Raw genomic sequence first — 23203 nt, forward strand, 5'->3', positions numbered from 1 at the left:
TAAATAGTATGTGCAACAGGATAGTCAATATAGCATAGAAATACAAGTAAATAGTCTGTAGGCTGCCTCATTATTTGAGATAAGGCCAATCAATGCAGCATCATCACCAAATTTAATTAGCAGATTGGAGCTGTGGGTGGCGACATAGTCATGGGTATACAGAGAGTAAAGGAGGGGGCTTAGGACACAACCCTAAGGGGCTTCTGTGCTGAGGGTCAGAGGGGCAGAGGTGAGGGACCCCACTCTTACCACCTACTGGTGTTCTGACAGGAAGTCCAGGATCCAGCTGCACAAGGCAGGGTGAAGGCTGTAGGGAATTGTGTTGAATGCTGAACTGTAGATCAAGAACAGCATTCTTACATAAGCATCCTTCTTCTCCAGATGTGTAAGGACAGTGTGTAGAGCAGTGGCTATTGCATCATCTGTCGATTGGTTGTGTTGGTAGGTGAATAGTAGGGAGGTCCAGTGTGGTGGTAGCATGCTGCAGATGTAGTCCTTGACCAGCTTCTCAAAGCATTTGCTTATTCATGAGGTCAATGTGACAGGACACCAGTCGTTCAGGCATGTTACCTTGGTCTTTTTAGGTATAGGAACGATGGTGGATGTTTTGAAGCAGGAGGGCACTCTACACTGGGAGAGGGAGAGATTAAAAATGTCTTTAAGCACAACTGCTGCGCACATCCTGTGTACCTGATGCCATCCGGTCCTGTAGCCTTGCGACTGTCCACTTGTTGGAAACACCTGCGTCCTTCAATCTCAGAGATGACCAAGGTGTAGGTCGCATCGGCGGCTCTCCTCGGGCTCAGTGTTGGCAACATTGAACTGAGCATAAAAAAGATTTAGCTCATTTGGGAGAGGGGCAGCAATGTTGGCAGCACCACTGCACTTAGCTTTGAAGTCTGTGATGGTGTGCAGACCTTGCCAATAAGCTGCTTGTGTTGTCGTTAGAGAGTTGTGCCTGGAGGTAGGAGTTGGAGAGGAAAGGTGTATGAATTTGCTGCTTCTATGAGTGTGGACAAAAATACTGATGGCAGTGAGAATGCAGCTACTTTTTACAGTTGTGAACTTTAATACCAATTTCTTTTGGCGATTTGTTCATTTCCTAGGGGTTAGACAGAAATTTTGAGCAGAAAGCAAGGATTCAATATTCTTTGTCTATGTAACAGCCTTTGGACCACTGCTTGAACCACGTGGATATCTGCACAGTGTTATAGGGACAGCAAAGTTAATGTGGGTCAAGATAGTTTACATTTATGGAGTAGGGGCATAACCACTAGGAAAAGAGAGTTGTATCATTAGGACAGACTTCATTTGAAAATCAGTTCAGGTGTTGACCAATCACAAAAACATAAGTGATAGAAGCAGAGGTAAGTAATTCAGTCCTCCTGCCTGTTTTGCTCTGCTATTTCACAAGATCATGTTTGATATTTTGTTTCACAACCACTTTTTCTTCACTATTCCCATTTCTGTATTCCTTTAATATCTTTCAAATATATCAGTTCTCTATCTGAAATGTATTCTGCTTTTAAACAAAATTTGGTTCAGGTGAGAGGTATTACGGGCATCCAATAATAGATAAAATGGAAAGTCTATTGCTTGAGTGGATTGATGGGTGTAGAAAGCGTGGTGTAACGTTAAGTTTTCTTATACTTAAGGAGAAATCAGTCAGTCTTTTTAATAAGCAGAAAGCACTGGGCAATGGTAATAAAAGTGTTGCGAAAGTGGAATTTAAAAGTAGTTATGGGTGGTTTGATCGGTTTCTGAGGCGAGGGCAGCTTCATAGTTTAAGCAGTGGTGTCCAACCTCCACGGAACGATACATTGCCACGCAGAATGCAGCGGTAGTTGGAACGCACCCAGCACATCTTTAAGAAAAAAGCTGAAATAAACAAGCTAATTAATTAGGTGCCACCTGGCACGTAAATGTTGGCCCAGATCATAGGCAATTGCCGATTGCGTCAGGTGGTTATTCGTATAAGCAAGTGTTAACTGTGACGAAACTGCAATTTATTGGAGTCTTCCCTATTCCGGTAAGTGAAACTACACTGTACATACATTATTTCTATTTTATATAGGCTGTGTATTTTTATGTGTGATTTGGCAGCTTCATAGCTTTAAGGTTACTGGAGAGAGTGTTTCTGCCGAGAGCGCTTCCGCCAAAGGTGCTTCTGTGAGATTTTTGCTGCGCTAGAAATTGCTGCAGAAAAGTATTTCTACTTTATATAGGCTGTGTATTTATCGTATCATTCCTGCTTTTACTATATGTTACTGTTATTTTAGGTTTTATGTGTTATTTGGCATGATTTTGTAGGTTATTTTTTGGGTCTGGGAACGCTCAAAATATTAATAAATGGTAATTGCTTATTCACTTTAGGACATTCCAGCTTACGAACCATTTCAAACGAACGCTCTACCTTCGGATAGTGGGGGAAACCTGTATATATTTTTTGATAGAGCCGAAATAGCAGAGTGGTATAGTAATGGTAAGAGAGTGATAGGGATAGGTGAAACATTATGTTAATTATTCAGCAAGAAATGAGTACAGTCTGAAAAATAGGAAAGACATTTCAGGCTACTACTCTGTATGTTGAAATGGCAAAACACTGGAATAAACGGGAATGATCTAATATCCATTACGGGGGGGACACTTAGTGGCCACTTTATTAGGTACACCTACACACTTGCTCTTTAATGCAAATATCTAATTAGCTAATCATGTTGCAGGAGCCCAATGCATAAAAGCATCAGACGTGGTCAAGAGGTTCAGTTGTTCAGACCAAACATCAGAATGGGAAAGAAATGTGATCTAAGTAACTTTGACCATGGACTGATTGTTGGTGCCAGACAGGGTTTTGAGTATCTCAGAAACTGCTGATTTCTGGGATTTTCATGCACAGCAATCTTTAGAGTTTACAGGGAATGTTGCGAAAAGCGATAAGAAAATCCAATGAGTGGCAGTTCTATGGGCGAAAATGCCTTGAAAATAAGAGAGGCAGAAGAGAAATGCTGGACTGGTTTAAACTGACAGGAAGGTGATAGTAACTCAAATAACCATGCATTACAATGGTAGTGTTGCAGAAGAGCATCTCTGAAGTCATAGCATGTTGAATGTTGAAGTTGATGGGCTTCAGCCCCAGAAAAACACAAACATACACTCATTGTCCACTTTATTAGGTACAGGAGATAACTCATAAAGTGGCCACTGAGAGTATTTGCAAGATGACCAAGGATAGGCAGCATGAAAAAGGAGATATGTAGGTTGTTATTAAAGAATAAACGGGACAGTGTTCAGGTTTAGGATCTTCAAAGAATAGAGTTTCTGTTCAAATGGTCTGTTTTACGATTCCACGGGCAACTTTATTGGCAACCTTACAGGCAACAAGTTCGAAGGTAGATGTGCTGTAGTTCAAGTTCAAGGTTATTGTCATTGAACCGCACTCATATACAGTTAGACGAAATACTGCTCTCCTGGGACCATGATGGAAAACGCAGTGGGTATATCTGGTCAGGTCACTCGTCTGAGTGCTACTGGTACCATGTAACCCAGTACTACCTATCGCATGGTCGGGTGGTCGGCGACTAAACCGGCTCCCTCACCAGGCTTGCCTGATGAGGCAGGTGGCTAGACACCCTGCTGGATGAAAAACAAGGCCTGTCAAAGGGCGGATGAACCCTCTCGTAGGGTCAACGGCCATCTAGCAAACACGTGCCGTGAAGCGCGGAAAGGGCATCCCTTGCATCGAAGCTTGGTCTGGCCATTCACTGCACCAGAACTTCCCACAGTCGTCTCGGACCCCACCATGCAGCTGGATCTGGGAGGGGATGTCAAGAGGGTGGATCTGGACCTGTGCAACCCCCTACTCACCTAAAATCCACTCACGCACACACTGTTCCTTTCTGAGTGGGGTACCACCCCGCTAACTGACTGAAAGGAACCATCATCATCCTATGGGATGGATAGCCGGAGAGAGAGAGAGAGATATCACATACAGCATGTCTAATAATATTAGCACAATAATATTAACAGGTAATTAAAGATGCATTCTCATTTTCACACCTCCTATCCGCCTTCCCCTTCCCCTATTCACACTGAGGGCAGTCTATCATTTGACAAATAATAAAATCTTCAATCTTACAAAAACTGAGGCAAATCAAAATGGCAAAAGCTATCTTGAGAATGAGTTCATGGAATAGATTTGAGTCTGTTTCCAAGAACAATGCATTTTATAACCAATCGGGGAGCAGTCTATTTTAGGTCCGAACATGTGTAGCAATGTAGGATTAGTTGGTAATCTTGTAGTAAAGGATAGCTTTTGGAAAGATTGTTAATTATATAAAAGATTTTCATATTTAGTTTGAGAGTGAAAAACGTAAGCTCAATGGTATAATCATAAATTTACTTTGAACTTTTAAAAATTTTTATATAAGTATATGGCTAAAGTAGATTGGTAAATTTAGATTTTTAACAGTAAGTATGTAGTGACAAGCTTAAAGAAAAGTTCATAATATTCAAGGAATATATACCTTATTGAAAATTAAGGGGCTGAATTGTCCCATTGCCTTGTCTGCTGCTTGGACTTGCCTCCTGTGATTCTTGTCTGCTTTCACTTTTTCTGTATGCAGAGGTTTGAATGAGCTGACATTCAAAACTGCTGGCTAGAAGTCAGCACTATTTGATCCAAAAATTCTGTGGGGTGGGGGGAGTGATCAGTGCACTGGCAAATTAAAAGAAAGAGCTTATTAAGTAATAAATAAGAGTAGAAGAACTGAAACTTGGCTGGATTTTAGGGACCAGCAAAGGATGATACAGGAGGAAATGGAGTATGTGTGCCAAATGGCAAGGAATATAAAAATGGATTGAGAGCTTCAGTGAGTAGGTAAAGTGAAAAGTTGAAAATATGGATTTCCTGGTAGCTGATGTTAAACAAATATTTTGTATCTGTCTTAACAGTGCAATACAATAAAAGCATTCCTAAAATAGAGGGATGCAGCTATGTCTCTAGAAGCATTTGACAAGTTTTAAAAAAAAACCTTATTCTTAGCACACTGTTGCGTTTTTACAGCATAAATTGTATGAAATGGTATGTTGGCACTTTTCCAACTGTACCTGGATTTGTTTGTAAATTTTATGCTTAGCTTATCACAAGCTATGCATTAAATTACTTAATTCCAATGATGAATTTTTTTCTTTCTCAGTATTCTGCAAAAGCTAGATGATTTTGGCTCTTCTACCTGAATGTCATGTGATTTCAAATGTTGCAATACATTGAATATTAGAGATCGACAGGGACAAGATAAAGATTCCTAACTTTCATAGTGCATTTTTCTCCATTGCTAGCGTTCAAGGGGGGAAAAACTGGAAAATGAGCAGGGTTGAAATTTACAATTTAAGCTCTTGAATCCCTATAGACGGGTTGATTCATATGTGAAGTACATTTGAAAAACATTACCTGTAAACGAATTTACTTTATTGTTGCCAAACAATTGATACTAGAGCGTACAATAATCACAGCGCTATTTGATTCTGCGCTTCATGCTCCCTGGAGTACAAATCGATAGTAAATAGTAAAAATTTAAATTATAAATCATAAATAGAAAATAGGGAAAGGAAGGTAGTGCAAAAAAACCACGAGGCAGGTCCGGATATTTGGAGGGTACGGCCCAGATCTGGGTCAGGATCTGTTCAGCAGTCTTATCACAGTTGGAAAGAAGCTGTTCCCAAATCTGGCCGTACAAGTCTTCAAGCTCCTGAGCCTTCTCCCAGAGGGAAGAGGGACGAAAAGTGTGTTTTGAGTGTTTGAATGTTTTTCTCTAGAACTACATTTTAAAAAATTGCCTTTTCAAAATGTATTGGCTTGAAGCTGGGCAATAAATATTTCAAATAAAATTGACAGGCACTTGAGGGTCTTCTACCCTCTCCTATCAGATTAAACCTCTCCGGCCCTTTATCTCTCACCTATAAACTTCCCAGCTCTTTCCTTCATCCCTCCGCCTCTCCTGGTTTCGCCTAATACCTACTATCTTGTACTACTTCCTTCCCTACCCCCACCTTTTTTTTCCAGGCCTGATGAAGGGTCTTGGTCTGAAACATTGACAATTTACTCTTTTCCATTGATGCTGCATGACTTCTGAGTTCCTCCAGCATCTTGTGTGTTTTGCTTGGATTTCCAGCATCTACAAATTTTCTCATCAATATACTTGAGATTACTGTGGAGAAGAAGTGAGAATACAACTTTGGTTAGTCTTAAATTGAATTAAATTGACTTTATTACTTTCATCCTTTCTATACATGGCGAGTAAAAATCTTTACATTATGTCTCGGACTAAATGTGTAATGTGCAGTTTATAAATAGTATATACAAAAGGACAGTCAATATAACATAGAAATACAATTGTATCAGCATGAATTAATCAGTCTGATAACCTGGTGGATGAAGCTGTCCAGGAACCTGTTGATCCTGGCTTTAATGCTCCAGTAGTGTTTCCTGAATGGTAGCAGCTGGAACTGTTTGTCGTTGGGGTGACTCGGGTCTGCAATGATCCTTCAGGCCTATTTTACGCTCCTGTCTCTGGAAATGTCCTGAATAGTGGGAGGTTCACATTTACAGATGTGCTGGGCTGTCCACACCACTTTCTGCAGAGTCCTGCGATTGAAGGAAGTGCAGTGATGCAGCCAGACAATTGTGCCCCTGTAGAAAGTTCTTAATAAGATTTGGGGGCCCATACCAAACTTTTTCATCTCAGACAGTTGAAGGAAGAGCTGTTGTGCCGTTTTCACCACACAGCCGGTATGTACAGTCCATGTGAGATCCTTGGTGATGTGTATGTTGAGGAACTTAAAGCTGTTCACCCTCTCAACCCCAGATCCATTGATATAGGGGTTAGCCTGTCTCCATTCTTCCTGTAGTCCACAACCAGTTTCTTTGTTTTTTGCAACATTGAGCGAGAGGTTGTTTTCTTGACACCACTGTGTCAGGGTGATGACTTCTTCACTGTAGGCTGCCTCATTATTCTTTGACATTGGACCAATCAGTGTAGTGTCGTCAGCAAATTGAATTAGCAGATTGGAGTTGTGGGTGGTGACACAGTCATGGGTACACAGAGAGTAAAGGAGGGGGCTTAGGACACAGCCCTGAGGAGATTCCTGTGTTGAGGGTATTCCTGTGTTGAGGGTCAGAGGGGCAGAGGTGTGGGAGCCCACTCTTACCACCTGCTGGCGATATGACAGGAAGTCCAGGATCCAGCTGCACAAGGCAGGGTGAAGGTTGAGGGTGAAGAAGCTCTGAGCTTCTTGTCAAAGCTGAAGGGAATATGGGTGTTGAATGCAGAACTGTAGTCCAAGAACAGCATTCTCACGTAAGCATCCTTCTCCAGGTGTGTAAGGACAGTGTGTAGAGCAGTGGCTATTGCATCATCTGTCGATCGGTTATGTTAGTAGGTTTATTGTAGGGGGTCCAGTGTGGGTGGTAGCAAGCTGCAGATGTAATCCTTGACCAGCCTCTCAAAGCATTTGCTTATTATTGAGGTGAGTGCGACAGGATGACAGTTCAGACATGTTACCTTAGTCTTTTTAGGTATAGGAACAATAGTGGATGTTTTGAAATAGGAAGGAGTCTACACTGGGAGAGGGAGAGATTAAAAATGACTTTAAACACACCTGCCAGTTAGTTGTGCCACGCATACTCTGAGTACCCGACCTGGGATGCTGTCTGGTCCTGCAGCCTTGCAGCTGTCCACTCATTGGAAACACCTGTGAACTTCAGCCTCATAGATGACCAAGCTGCAGGTCTCTTCGGCTCTCCTCAGAGGCTCAGTGTTGGAGATTTAAAATCGAGCGTAAAAAAAAAGATCTAGCTCTTCTGGGAGAGAGGCAGCGATGTTGGAAACTCCACTGCATTTAGCTTTGAAGTCTGTGATGGTGTGCAGACCTCGCCATAAGCTGCATATGCAAAAGATGTTGGAATGGCTTTGTAGAAGGGTCTTGGTTGATTTTTATGTAGAGGTGTATTTAATTATGGTCCTTGGTAATGTGAAGTGCTGATCTTTGAAGGATAGGTTATTAAATTGAGGAACATAATAGGCTTTCGGTACCTGGAATTTATATTATAAATGTATATTTTGAAGAGTTTAATTGAGAGTTTTGAAATAGAAAATATGATCTGATACATATGGGCAGCAGCTTTTGAATTAGATTAGGATGTGGATGTACTGCAAATGGGTGGTATTGTTATGTTTCTCAGTCACCTGGAATCTGTTTAATTATTATTGACTTCAGAGAAATTCTTCCTAAAATGACTTTTTTAAAAATACATCTTTTGCCTTGTATGAGGTTTGCTGGATTAGCACCTTGGTAGATCGTTTTGATTTTGAAGGTTACACATTTTATATTGACTGCTAATAATTTATTAATCAGCTTTTTTTTATCAAATGGTGCCATGTTATTTGTTATTTAGGCTAATATCTTCTAGATGTCTTATTTAATGATATTAATTGTGAAGTAGTTCAACTGCATTAGTTTGTATTTGCAATTCTTTCTCAAGTCCTCTGTGCAGTAAAATCTTTTTTCTGGGCTGTTTTTGGTACTTAATATCAAACAATTTGAATAAGTTTGTGTATATATATTGTCTTGTGCATTTTCAAGTCATCAGAAGGCACTTTGTACGACGTAAAGTATTCTCAAAATGCAATTTATATTAAAATAATATTTTTTTGGCTCAACTTGCACATCCAGTAATATTATAGCCAAGTAATCCGTTACTAATGTTGATTGATCAAGTGAATGGGAAAAGATGAAGGTTAACTCCTCAGCTGATTAGACCTTGGATCTTTTTGCATCCACCTGAGTAGACGGATCATGTCTTGTTAACACCTCATACAAAAGCAGTGCAGACCTGCCTCAGTGAAGTCTTAGACTACATTTTGTTTTTCAAAAAGTATGACTTACTGTTAAAACTTTGACATAATGTAGTAGATTTAGATGTTGTCATTCTCATTGCAGGAATCCCTGTGTTAGTAGGAGTTTGTGTTTCTAGAAAATGGGCTGTATCACAATTTTCCATATTGCAAAGCCACCTCATCTGCATGTGCATGAAGAAGTATGAGTTGGATAGTGATTTGTGAATTCTGTAAGGGCACATTTCTGCAACTGAATGGCTGTAACATGGGGGTCACCTGTGCATGAGATGTATCACCAGCATACTCTTAATTAATATGTGGGATCTGTGTAGAGCTGTACTATTCAATTGTGCATTCTCTCTCCGAAATCCATTTTTTTCGATTGTGTACACTGTTAGAGAGGCCTTCTGGTCTAAGCTGATTAACTAGTTGTTTAGCATACCTTGTCCAAACATAGGTGATCATATTCTTCAATAATGTAAATCAGTCTGAGATCTTTCTGTCTAGGATGGTGAAAGCTTGATCTGGGTGAATAGATTGATGTGACTTTGGACAGAAGCTTGCAATCCATATTAAGCAATGAGAAGAATTGCATTTTCTGATATCTTCCACTTCCTCTATCTGCTTGGAAATGAGGGTGATGATGTTCTTCTCTGTGGATTGCAACATCCTACCAGCTAGATGAATGGCAAGGCATACTTTCATGAAGCTCAGACTGATCTAGTACAACTGAGCCAAATGCAACTCAACCAGCATGCTGTTGCTTCTCAGGGTTTTTTTTTCTTAGAAGGAGCCGATAAACTGTGGAAGGCTATGTTGGTCTGTGAAGGCAATAATGATCCATTCTCTTCTTTAAGGCTATCTAGCTTTGAAATTGCTTTTTGAAATTTTTGGAAGAAATATGTATGTGAAAGTTCATAGTATATTTATTATTAAGGTACATATATGTCATCATTTACAACCCTGAGATTCACTTCGTTGTGGGCATACTCAAAATATCTATAGGATAATAACCATTAGAGAATCAATGAAAGAGCCCTCAACTAGGGCATTCAACCAGAGTGCAAATACAAAAAGAATAAACAATAAAACTAAACCAGTAAGTATTGAGAACATGAGATGAAGAGTCCTTGAAAGTGAGTCTATGATGAGGGAGATGAAGTTGAGTGAAGTTATCCCCTTTGGTTCAAAAGCCTGATTGCTGTGGGGTAATAGCTGTTCCCGAAGCTTTTGTACCACCTTCCTGATGGCAGTAGTGAGAAGAGAGCATGGCCTCAGTGGCAGGAATCTCTGATGATGGGTGCTGTATTCCTGTATTATCATCTCATGTAGATGTGTTCAATGGTTGGAAGAGCTTTAACCATAAGATACAGGAGCAGAATTAGGCCATTCAGCCCATCGAGTCTGCTCCACCATTCCATCATGGCTGATCCTGGATCCCACTCATGAACTTGGCCTCCGCCGCAGTCTGTGACAGAGCATTCCACAGATTCACTACTCTCTGGCCTAAAAAAAAATCTTTCTTAGCTCTGTCCTAAAAAGTCGCCCCTCAATTTTGAGGCTGTGCCCTCTAGTTCTGGATACCCCCACCAAAGGAAACATCCTTTCCACATCCACGTTATCTAATCTTTTCAACATTCGGTAGGCTTCAAAGAGATCCCCCTGAATTTTTCTAAATTCCAGTGAGTACAGACCTAAAGCTGCCAAACGCTACTCATATGTTAACCCCTTCATTCTCAGAATCATCCTCGTGATCCTCCTTTGGACTCTGTCCAATGACAACACATCCTTTCTGAGATATGGGGCCAAAACTGTTGACAATATTCCAAGTGCGGCCTTACTAGGGTCTTATAAAGCCTCAGAATTACCTCCTTGTTTTTATATTCTATTCCCCTTGAAATAAGTGCCAACAGTGAATTTGCCTTCACCTTCTTTAACACAGACTCAACTTATAAAATAACATTCTGGATGTCTTGCACGAGGACTCCCAAATCCCTTTGCACCTGATATTTGAATTTTCTCCCTATTTAGAGAATAGTCTGCACTACTGTTTCTTTTTCCAAAATTCATTTTGGTGCATTTCCCAACACTGTATTCCATCAGCTACTTTTTAGCCCATTCTTCTAATTTGTCTTAAGTCCTGTTGCAATCGCATTGCTTCTTAAGCACTACCTACCTCTCCACCTATCTTTGTATCATCCACAAGTTTTGCCTGGAAGCTATCAATTCCATTATTAAACTCATTGACAAACAATGTGAAAAGTAGCAGTCCCAATATCGGCCCCTGAGGAACACCACTAGTCACTGGCAGCCAACCAGAAAAGGCCCCCCTTATTCCCACTTGCTGCCTCCTACCTGTTAGCCATTCCTCTTTCTATGCCTGTATCTTCCCTGTAACACCATAGGATTTTAACTTGTTAAGCAGCCTCATGTGTGGCACCTTATTAAATGCCTCCTGAAAATCCAAGTAAATGACATCATCTGCCTCTCCTTTGTCCACCCTGCTTGTTACTTCCTCAAAGAACTCTAACAGATTTTTCAGGCAAGATCTCCCTTGACAGAAATCATGCTGACTCTGGCTTGTTTTATCATTAGTCTCCAGGTACCCTGAAACCTCATCCTTAATAATAGACTCCAACATTTTCCCAACCACTGAGGTTAGGCTAACTGACCTATTATTTCCTTCCGTTTGCCTTCTTCCCTTCTTAAAGGGTGGAGTGACATTTGCAATCTTCTAGTCTTCCAGGACCATGCCAGAACCAAGTGATTCTTGAAAGATTATGACCAATGCATCCATTATCTCTTCAGCAACTTCTCTCCGGATTCTGGAATGTAGTCCATTTGGTCCAGGTGACTATTCCACATTGAGACCTTTCAGTTTGTCTGGCACTTTTTCCTTTGTAAAAGCAATGGCACTCACTCCTGCTCCCTGACACTCATGGACCTCTGGCACACTGTTCGTGTCTTCCACAGTGAGGACTGATGCAAAGTACGTATTAAATTCATTTGCCATTTTTTTTTGTCTACCATTACTACCTCATCAGCATCATTTTCCAGTGATGGGTGTGATAGACTGGGCTATAGCTACTACTTTTTGGAGGATTTTCTGATCAAAGCATTGGTGTTTCCATACCAGGCTGTGATGCAGCCTGTCGATTTTCTTTCCACTATACATCTTTAGAAGTTTGTCTAAATGAACTCAGCAGGCTGGATAGCATCTATGGAAAAGAGTAAACAGTCGACCTTTCAGGCCAATTCTCTTCATCAGGACTGGATGAAGTACTAATGAGGGGTCTTGGCCCAAAACATTGACTGTTTACTCTTCTCCATAGATGCTGCCAGGCCTGCTGAGTTCCTCCAGCTTTTTGTGTACATTGTTTTGATTTCCAGCATCTGTAGTTTTTCTCTTGTTTGAAGTTTATCAAAATTTTAAATGTTGTGCTAACTCCTGAGGAAGTAGAGGCATGACTGCTTTTTCTTCGTAAGTGTACTTAAGTGCTGGGCCCAGGACAGGTTCTCCAAAATAATAACACCTAAGTATTTAGTTGCTAATCCTCTCCTCCTCTGATCCTCCGATGAGGACTAGCTCATGGACCTCTAGTTTCCTTCTGAAGTTTTCTTCTTCCTTCTTGAAGCAAATGGTTACCTCAGAATGCTGAATTGAGAGGTAAAAGGTCTGTGAACACTCCAGCCAGTTGATCACAGATTTTGCGTACTTGCTCAGGTATTTTGTCTGGGTCAGGTGCTTTTTGTGGGTTCACCCTCCTGAAGGCTGCTCGCATGTTGGCCTCAGACTGAAATCATGGGATCCTTGTGAGTTGAGTATGTTTGTGATTATCCTTCCATGTTTTGATTGTCAAAGTGAGCATAGAAAGAATTGAGCTCATCTGGAAGTGAAGCCCTGCTGCCTCCTATGTCGTTTGATTTAACTTTATAAGAGATGATAGTATCCAAGTCTTGCCACAAGTGTCGAGCATCCTTCATTGATTTCAAATTTGCTCCCAAATTTCTACTTTGCCCATGGGGAGGCTTTCCAGAATTGTACCTGGACCTCTTATAATTTTCTTTGTCGCTGGACATGAATGCCTCCTGGTCTGCTTCTTAGCAGATTTCAGATCTCATGGTTCACCTGGGGATTCTAACTGTGGAAGACACTGAATGATTTTGTGAGGATCATGGATGAGAATTCCCTAGATAAATAGAATGGATGGCATTTAACCATTAAGTTTTCCAAGTTGGGGTACATGAGTTCGACAAAACTGCCACATCAGAGCACTACTGAGAGTTTATCGTGAAGCACACACATCCTCCTTTTGCCTTTTATGAATCAGCAGTTTGGTTCATTCTGTAAACCAAGAAGCTTTCAGATTTGATTGCTGTATCCTGTGTTCCCGGAGAAAGACACATTTCAGTCAAGCATAGAATAGAACTGGCTGTCATTTCCCTCTGATACAGCGATCTTGTCATCAGGTCCTCAGTTTTGTTCTTCAGCTACCGTATATTTGCCAAAATGATGCTGGGTAGAGGAGGCCTCAACCTTCTGCCTTCTAGCCCGACTTGTAGTCTCCCCACCTTGCCTCATTTCTGGCCATGACGATGAAACTTCATCCTTTTAAAGGTGCTGTACCTGTTTGGTCTGTGGAGTTCTTCAGTCGATTATTAAGTTGATTTAAAATTATATTGCTTAGAGGGAAGTTAAGGATGTATATTGGACCGCTGGAAAACGATACTGAGAGGTAGTAATGGAGAACAAGGAAATGGCAGATGAACTGAATAAGTATTTTGCATCAGTCTTCACTGTGGAAGATACTAACAGTTTGGTGGAAGTTTCAGGTATCAGGGGTCATGAAGTGTGTGAAGTTACCATAACAAGAGAAACTGGTAACTGAAAGGTCTGAAGGTAGATAAGTCAACTGGACCAGATGGTGTACTCTCCAGAGTTTTGAAAGAGGTGGCTGAAGAGATTGTAGCGGTATTAGTAATGATCTTTCAAGAATCACTGGATTCTGGAATGATTCTGGAAGACTGGAAAATTGCAACTGTCACTCCACTCTTCAAGAAGGGAGAGAGGCAGAAGAAAGGAAACTATAGGCCAGTTAATCTGACCTCAGTGGTGGGAAGATGTTGGAGTTGATTATTAAGGGTGAGGTCTCAGGATACTTGAAGGCACATGATAAAATAGGCTGAAATCAGCATGGTTCCTCAAGGGAAAATGTTGCCTGACAGATCTGTTGGAATTCTTTGAAGAAACAACAAGCAGGATAGACAAAGGAGAATCAGTTGATATTGTGTACTGGGATTTTCAGAAGGCTATTGACAAGTGCCACCCGAGGCTGCTTTAAAAGCTGCGAGTCCATGTTATTACAGGAAAGATTCTAGCATGTATAAAGCATTGGCTGATTGGCAGGGGTTTCTTGATTGGTCAGGGCATGAAGGGATATTGAGAGAAAGCAGGTGATTGGGGCTGAGAGGAAAATTGGGTCAGCCATGATGCCATGATGAAATGGCGGTGCAGCCTCGATGGTCCAAATGACCTTTCTGCTTGTATATCTTATGGTCTTATGATCTCCAGTGCTATCTTGAAATAGATAAGTGTGTGTGTGTGTGTGTGTGTATATATATATATATATATATATATATATATATATATATATATGTGTGTGTGTGTGTAACATCCAGGGTTTTTTTCATTGCGCCTTTTAAGTTGTTTTATGGGCAGATGTTGTTGCTGTTATTACCATTATTATTATTTATTATTAGTAGTAGTAGTAATAATTTAGGCCTGGGATTCTCAAAGCCTGTGTTGTGGGTCACACAAGGAAAAAAAAATGCACTCTTGAAACAAAATAAGTCCAAAATTTAACGACGAAGGGTCTCGGCCTGAAACGTCGACTGCACCTCTTCCTATAGATGCTGCTTGGCCTGCTGCGTTCACCAGCAACTTTGATGTATGTCGCTTGAATTTCCAGCATCTGCAGAATTCCTGTTGTTTGCCTCCAAAATTTAATTATGACTCTAGCTATCACAGCTGTCAGCTGTCACATTGAGAACTCATCTGGGACTTAAAATACATGTGATACATACACATACACATACACACACACACACACACACACACACACACACACACACACACAAAAAACATGGTAGTCTTCACCACTTTTCTTCCACACAAAGAACACTTCTCTTCCACACAGATTTTTAGTAGTTCTGCCTTTTCCAATGTTTCTGTTCTCTCATTTAATCTATTTGTTCTTTTTAGTTAAGCTATGTAGCATTTGAAGTATGAAGTGTAGCTATAAATGAAATTATCAGTATTATTGTTGCTATAATATTATTATACCACAATAAGATTGACAAATGGACAAATATAAATTGATTCACTCACCAATCAGTGAGAGAAGTGTCAGTGACGGGATGAGGCAATCCTTCTGATGTCGGGCCTATATTCTGTTGTGGCAATCCTGCACTGGCCAAGATGTGCATTGGACAGTCTGTTTCTGCCCTGGTTCTTGATAGAGTTCATTGAAGAAAACGATGACTCTCATATGTACGTGGAGGAGAACAGTGTGAGTAGGAGCATTGCAATAGCTCTCGTATTTTTGAATTGAGCTTGGGGAACCACGTTGATCCAAAAGTCACTCACCCTGATGTCCTTGTGTTGTGCTTTGAGCAAATCAGATGTTCCCATTTCCAAGACCTCCATCTGAAGAGTTGCCTCATCTATGGAAGGCACCAGCCTTTTGGCCTCTGCAGTCCACTGGCCATCAGCCAAAATGGAGAACGACTGTCTCAGGAAGAGGAGGATGTCATCTGAGAGTTTAGGGGAGCTTTCAGATCGTTCCCTGAAATTTTCTGCCAGGCTCGTCACGAAATCCTTCATCACTGGATCCTCCTGCATTTCATTCTTCTTGCAATGCTCCAGCAGATGAGGAAAGTGCAACTTTCTCCCGTGAATGTCTCTCTCCTAAAGGTTCAGCTTTGACCAGAAAACTTCAATCACCTCGTACATGTCCGCAACAGTGTGGTTGTTGCCTTGTAATTGCAGATTAAGTTGATTTAGATGACATGATGTCACACAAAAAAAGAACATGTGCCATCACCTTGTTGTCACTTAAAAACCTCTTAAATCCTTGGGCTTTTTGGCTCTGCAGGTTGGATAAAAATGACATAAACTCATCGCGCAGGTCGCACACCCTCTCTAACACATGGCCTTTGCTCGGCCAGCGAACATCATTATGCAGCAAAAGATCTTTGTGTTCCACTGACATTTCCTCCAGCAATGCTCTGAAAAGGCGATGTTGCAGACTAGAACTCTCGCGAACGAAATTTACCAATCTCGTTACAGTATCCTTCGCCTCTTTCATTTCCCCACACAGTTTAGCGCACAACACTGATTTGTGAATAATGCAATGAAATGCCAAGTGTGCTGGGTTAACAGCGGCAAACCTGTTTAGCAAGCCCTTGTGTTGTCCCACCATCGACGGAGCCCTACCGGTGACAACGGACACAATTTGCTCACATCCAAGCCATTCTTCTCAAAGAACTGTGTCAATTCTGTTACATAACTCAAAGAGATCTTGTGGCTTTCTTGCGAGAATGATGTAATGGTCTTTTGGAGGTCACCTGATGTAATTTTCCCACCGATGTGAGGTCACGGGTATAAAAGGGAAGACCCCTGGTGACGCAGTTAGTTTTCCAGCTAGGACATTAGCCTGAGTCTCCGCTCCGTTGTGTGTTTTTTATGACACAGTTTCACTTTTAAAACAAAGTTTTACCTTCTATTGTAAGGTATAATAGTGCTGGACTGGCAGTTTACCCTTTTCTGCCAGATTTGTTGATGTACCTTTTCAGTAGTATTGGAGAGTGAAGACTTTATTGAAGTACAAGATCTGAAGGATTAAGAGAAGTCGGTAATGTTTGGCAGTTTAATAAAGGATCGACCTTATTGAGTCTTTGTCGAAGAAGGTGTGACCTGCATGGAAGATAACTCCTGCCAAAAGAGCAATGAAGTTCATGCAAGGTTTGCTCTCTAGAAATAAAGGTCAGTTGTTTTAAGCCGTTTATTTCCTTCATCGGGAATCCTTTGGACAGAACCAGCAGGAAAGTCGCGTCTATGAAGAAATCATTCTCCAGAGAAGTCTCTCCCAATTGAATGTATAAATCTGTTGGACTTTCTAATTCACCACTTTAAGAACTGTGTTTGACTTTACCGCTTTAAGAACCAGTACCGAGTGGCGATTTGTTGAACGGCTGCATAGCGGTTAACTTCTGGTTAAGGTTTTCGTTTGTTTTTTTTTATTGTTTATCCGTGTTTAATAAATGTTTGATTGTTTTTATATAATCTGACTCGGTTGATATTCATTGTTGCCGGTTACGTAACAAATCGTTAAAGATTATTTCCCCAGTTGTGCGCCCAGGCAGAGGAAGCAAACAAAGTAGCTCTCCCCTAAAGGTCTTCCCAGCAAAAAATCTTGGGAACACAGATAGCTTTTCCATATTGGTTCGGTCACAGGACGAGTCTATGGCTAGTGATATGGCTTCTGCTTTCTCCAAATCAGTGAGTAGATTGGAAAAACACTCCTCCGCTAAAACTTCTACTCTTCTTGTTGCCGTGTTAGCCGACAATGGCACCGTCTTTAATAGCTCCACAACCGTTTTCTTGGTTTTCTCATCATGACTTAAAACTTCGCCAGCCATATCAATTGCTCACGCTTCAATCAACTCGGCATCAGCAAATGGCTTCTTAGCTTTGGCAAGATTCTATGACTCATGCAGTGATGCAGCTGTTGCGCTCTCTTGTGCAGATGTTGACTTACAGAGATAGTAGAAACACAGTGCTTGTATGATGTTATCATATTTCAATTTTTTGTTTGCGTTGATCTGATTTTGCAGGGTAGTTGGCATTAAAACTGGCAGCATGCATAGTGTTGAAGTGCCGCTTTAGATTTTCTGATTTGCAGACAGCTACGGACTGCGTGCATATTAAGCATGTCGGTTTAGCATTGGCATGGTCCGGTAAAATAAAACAAAACTGATCAGTCCAGTCAGATTTGAACTGATGGTTTTCCTGGTCGACTTTGTGCTTTTTCGCGCAGGCCAGGTTGTTCTTGGTTTAGGGTCCGTGACTTACTGCTGGTAACAATTTGCTTAGATGACAGGGTTCGCTTTTAGATGACAGATTCTCTTCTCAGATGACAGGTGGGTAGCTGGTGCGTGCCGCTGTCTAGTTGAGGACCGTAGCGAGTGCGTAGTAGGTCGCACGCTCTACGGGGGTGTAGGTCAAGTGTATGGTGTGGGATGAGGTTAAAATAAATTAGAGCAGTGCGCGCTTTATTTACATGTCATGACAGGTGCGTTCACGTAAGTGCCAATGGGTCGACGCGGTCCAGACATTTGGTTCTCGCGGTCCGCCTATTGGGCTTGTCTGGCCTAGACTGACTGACTGCCAGTCACCCCTTGACTTCAATGTTGGTGAATTGTTTCTCCTTGTAGAATGCCCAGGGTGGAGGAGAGATTTTTATGCTCAATTCTAGTATGAGACGCAAATATTAAATGGTTCTTTAGTATGATAATATAGACTCTTGACCTTATAATCTACCTTATTATGATCTTGCACTTTCTTGTTGACCTGCAGTGCACTTTCTCTGTAGTTGTCCTTGAAAATGAGTCAGAAAGTGAGAAGGTTGTGGAATCAGTTCAGAGTTGAGGTGAGTGAAGTTATTTGTGCTAGTTCGGTAGCCTGATGGTTGTAGAATAATAACACTTCCTGTGCCTGGTGGTGTGCAACTCTAGGCTCCTGTAATGTGCTGCTAAAATTTGAAAGTAGAGCCATATTGTGAGTTCAATTATGTGTGATCGAAAGATATTTGCTTTTTTTTTCTTCCCCCCCCAAAAAAAAGTCAAGTTAGAAGCTTAATTGCGATTTTCATTTTAGTAAAATGCATAATATGCCAAAATAGAAATGCTACACTTTTGTATTTTGGGGGTTTTCTTGCTTCCTCTTGTACTTGGTGAGCTTCCTTATTTTTGCAAGACCAAGATTTGCAGTGAGGTCACTTTTATATAAATGAGGAAGTTGAGTGCTTCAAACCAGCTTCCACTCTGTGCTACAGTAGCCGCGTTTGCACAGTTTTCTTTGATTGTCGCAGAAATAATTGGTACAATTTGACAGTTTTTGTCAGTGCTGAATTTCTATTTCCAATTTCAGGTTAGTAAAAAATATTATGAAACTTATGCTATTTAATACCGGTTGAGAATTGCAAATTTTCTTTTAACTGCATTTTGTTATCAATTGTAATCATTTAGTTGAACTAGTTGGTTTAGGTTTGCATGTTTAATTGTTGATCTGGTTAAGATTGATTACTATATTCTTAGTTTACATGGGAGGGTTTTAGTATTTGTAAACCAATATCAAGCAGAAAATTGATCAGGTTTTATAATCAAGAACAATCTCTTGTAATTCAGTTTGCTTTAAGAGTCTGTTGATTTTTTAATTGTATCAGAAAATGTGACCTTTTGTGCTTCCTTACTTCTACTAAATCCATGGTTTCCTGATCAGACCAATTCTCTCATTGTACTGCATCAAATTTTCGGCAATATTTGTAATTCAGTTGACTTGCTGTGATTTTACTATTTTTTAAAAAAACTCACTTTGACCTATTTTTTATCGGACTGAACATTTATATGGAGAAATGTAATTGGCACTGTTAAGCCTGAGTAAGCATATACATATAGTAAATTAGCATAATATGTAAATACAAACAAATATATGCTCATATTAAGTTTAAATTCATAAACCTTTCATCTTTGATCAAAACTCAGTGTTAACCCTTTTCCACCTTCAATACCTATTTTAATTTTATAAGATTTGTATGAGTTGATACTATTGCTCAATGCAAACATCATCTTCAACTGGCAGAAGATATTTTAACACTTGTGTCAGGTTGTGTTTCAACAGAAAAATAAAGTTGTAAACTGAAAAGTTTCATGTCAGTTTTGAAAAAAATTCAGAATTACAGATTTTTATTAATTGAAAAGTGGGGAAGTTTAGACCTTAGTATGCTAAGTTCTATCTTCAGTGTCTGGTATTTCATTTGATTGAGAATATATCTTGAGAAGGAGGAAGCATAATTGGATGAAGAGGGCAATGGAGAGGAGAGAGGAAGTTAAGGGATAATTAAAGAGGACGGAAATATTACGCTGGACTGATTGGCAGGCAGTTTGTGAGACAAAGCTTTCTAAACCACACCAAAGAAAATTCCTTCTGCATTCAAAGTTTTATTTTAAATTTAAAATGTTGGGATTATAACGCTGTACTGTGAAATCTTCACAGTGTTTGTTAAATTCTAAGTGCATGCTTTATTCAATCTTAAAAAGCAATTTCTCTCAAGAATCTCAAGAAGTACTCACTTCTGGTGATCAGAAGTTTTTAGTAATACTGAGCAGCAAATTTGGTTTGTTTTGCAATGGTAATAATAAACAATGCAGCTTCTATTTTTATTCCATTTTAGTTTTTTTCTTAAATCAATAGCTTTGATCAAGAAGATCGTGGCAAATTCAGTGGATTCTGGTTAATTGGGACATATCAGGACCAGTACATTTTGGCCCAATTAAGTGGCTGCCCCAATTAGCTGAAATTTAATGGAAATAGTTAAAAAGATTTAAAAGAAAGACAATCTACCTTTACAAATTATGTATTTAAATGAAAATCTAAATGAATTAGAATACCAATGGTACTACAGTACTGTAAAACTGTGTATTAGTTCCTAATAGTTATTGATGGGGGAATTAATCCAGTGTATGCTATTGTGTTCTTTTGATCTGTAAATGAACAAAATCGGTGTAGACATGTAGTGTAGGTAGTGGACTGCCTTATTCAATCGTTTTGACGATTGTATCCTTCAAAACTTTCATTGTAACATTGTATCGACAAGATGATTGTCGATACCTTCAAATTCTTCATTGTGCATTCAACTACTTGAAGTAGTGAAATAGTTTCAGGACGAAGGGTCTTGGCCCGAAATGTCGACTGTACCTCTTCCTAGAGATGCTGCCTGGCCTGATGCGTTCACCAGCAACTTTGATGTGTGATGCTAGTTAGAAACTGCTTGGCACCATTCTCCTTCCCCAATTAAGTAGCATAGTGTCCCAATAAAAGAAAGGAATCCCGGCTATTTTCTCGATTAGTTTTTGTTCTTTTAAGAGTTGTTCCAAATAAGTAGCTATCCATTTAACTAATGGCCCAATTAAGTGAATGAACTACACATACATTTTTAAAAAATAGAACTTTTGGATGTTTTAAATTTGTCAACTATATACAGTTGTCATATATTAAATGTAATTCTGAAGTGTGCCTCCACTCATTGTGATACGCCTAAATGTTTTGCTTTTAATAAAGGGCCATTTCATTTGCTCAAAAAACAACTGTTTAAATCACAAAGCTACCTGATAATTTCAATTGGATTTCTTTCACACTCAACAATTTGTGGATAAGCTCTGCAAAAGGAATCGATTAAATGAATTTTTAAATTTTCTTTGAATGGTTTTTGGTTCCCACTCTTCACTTGAGCCTGTAGCTTCTTGCTTTCTGGTTTTCAGGCTCCATTTGAGGTATAACTTGAACTGAGTAATAACCAAATGGCTTTCAGATTTGGCTCTTAAATTTTAAAAATAAAATTAAAAAAATATGAAAATTGTTTGGATGATGGGCTGATAATATATCCGTTCACTTAATGTTTTTAATCTACAATAGTACATAATGATCTAAATGTGGTGCCATTAAGGTAATCATTTCTAGGTCCATTGGATTAACAACTTGTCTCTGTGGTCTTTGGCTCTAAGTCTACCACAGTTTTTGGATTTTGGTTTCTGTTTTGACCCCTCCCCCATCCTTATTTTATTTCACCTTAATTTGTTAGTTGCCTTTAATTGTTTCCTTCTTATCAATCTGTGATCACATGTTATCAGATAGATTGATACTTTGTAGCTTTTAATTTTACTGGTAGAGATGATGTAACATTCAAAATGACAATTCAAAATTCCATGAATGGCTTGGACTTAACATCCAAAGTTATGTCCAACTGTTTATGATTGCCCAGCTGATTTTTTTTTAAAATTGTGAGTTGCAGCATAATGATAGCTTGCACATAATTATAAAATACACTAGACATCTGGCCTTTAATTGAATTGTCACTTATGGTATATTGCACAGCAATGCTGATGAAATACATGGCTGAAGTTGAATCTCCCTCGCTCCTAAGTAGAGCAGTGACAGACATTGTTCGGGATGGCCTATTCCCAAAGAAATATAATAAGTCACCATCCACAAAACCTTGGCATTAGGGTTAATTTTGATATTGCAAATATTCATTGAAAATCTTGTTGCTGAGATTATTATTCAATCAAAGATTTGGTTATGCAGTTGTAGTCAACTAACAGTTGTGCAATTTTTAAAATTTATACCGAACTGCATTGCGTAATGTTGCTTGTATCAAAAGTAATTCGACAATACTATAAAGAGTTAAATGGAAAAATATGCCCATGTTCAACACGGAACAGTGAGTCAAATGTACACCCAGTGGTCAATTTAGGCCTGAACCTAAGAAAGTGGCCACTGTGTGTATGTTTGTGGTCTTGTACTGCTGTAGCCATCCACCTCAATGTTCAATGTGTTGTGCAGTCAGAGATGCTCTTCTGCACATCTTTGTTGTAACGCATGGTTATTTGAATTACTGTTGCCTTCCCGTCAACTTGAACTAGTTCGGCCATTCTCCTCTGACCTCTCTAAAGGCATTTTCGCCCACACAACTGCTGCTCACCGGATGTTTTTTGTTTGTCACACCATTCTCTGTAAACTCGAGAGACTGTTGTGTATGAAAATCCCAACAGTTTGAAATAATCAAACCACCCCTTCTGGCACTAACAGTCATTTCACAGTCAAAGTCACTTGGATCACATTTCTTCCCCATTCTAATGTTTGGTCTGAACAACAACTGAACCTCTTGACCATGTCTGCATGCTTTTATGCATTGAGTTGCTGCCACATCTGATTATATCTGATTAGATATTTGCATTAATAAGCAAGTGTGTATCTGGAGAATGTGATAAATAGTTTGAGCATTAGGATAGATTTTCAAATCATAATAAGTTCCAGAATATAGGGAGTAAATCCTCGATGTGTGTCCATGTAATTTTAAGCAATAGATTCCTGCAATGGAGGGGTTAGGGAAAGTGCAAAAGTAATTGGTCTCATGTCATTTTGGCATGGGTAAGAGGGTGCTTTTTGTTTTTATTGAATGCTTTAGAAG

The 23203-nt window shown here is 39.8% G+C and overlaps 1 protein-coding gene across 11 annotated transcripts in view; it reads left to right on the forward strand.

Moving 5' to 3' along the window:
- Positions 1-23203, forward strand: part of LOC134351811 (CYFIP-related Rac1 interactor B) — a 197088-nt gene that overhangs the window by 18512 nt on the left and 155373 nt on the right. The window contains exon 1 of one of the 11 annotated variants that reach the window (XM_063058517.1): positions 18985-19104. The exons of the other annotated variants lie outside the window; for them this stretch is intronic. The gene's annotated coding sequence lies outside the window, so the exon portion shown is untranslated. Of the gene's footprint in view, positions 1-18984; positions 19105-23203 lie in introns of those variants that run through there. 11 annotated transcript variants of the gene reach the window in all.

Source organism: Mobula hypostoma, chromosome 9 (genome assembly GCF_963921235.1).
Source record: "Mobula hypostoma chromosome 9, sMobHyp1.1, whole genome shotgun sequence".
In the NCBI taxonomy this organism is placed as follows: Eukaryota; Metazoa; Chordata; class Chondrichthyes; order Myliobatiformes; family Myliobatidae; genus Mobula; species Mobula hypostoma.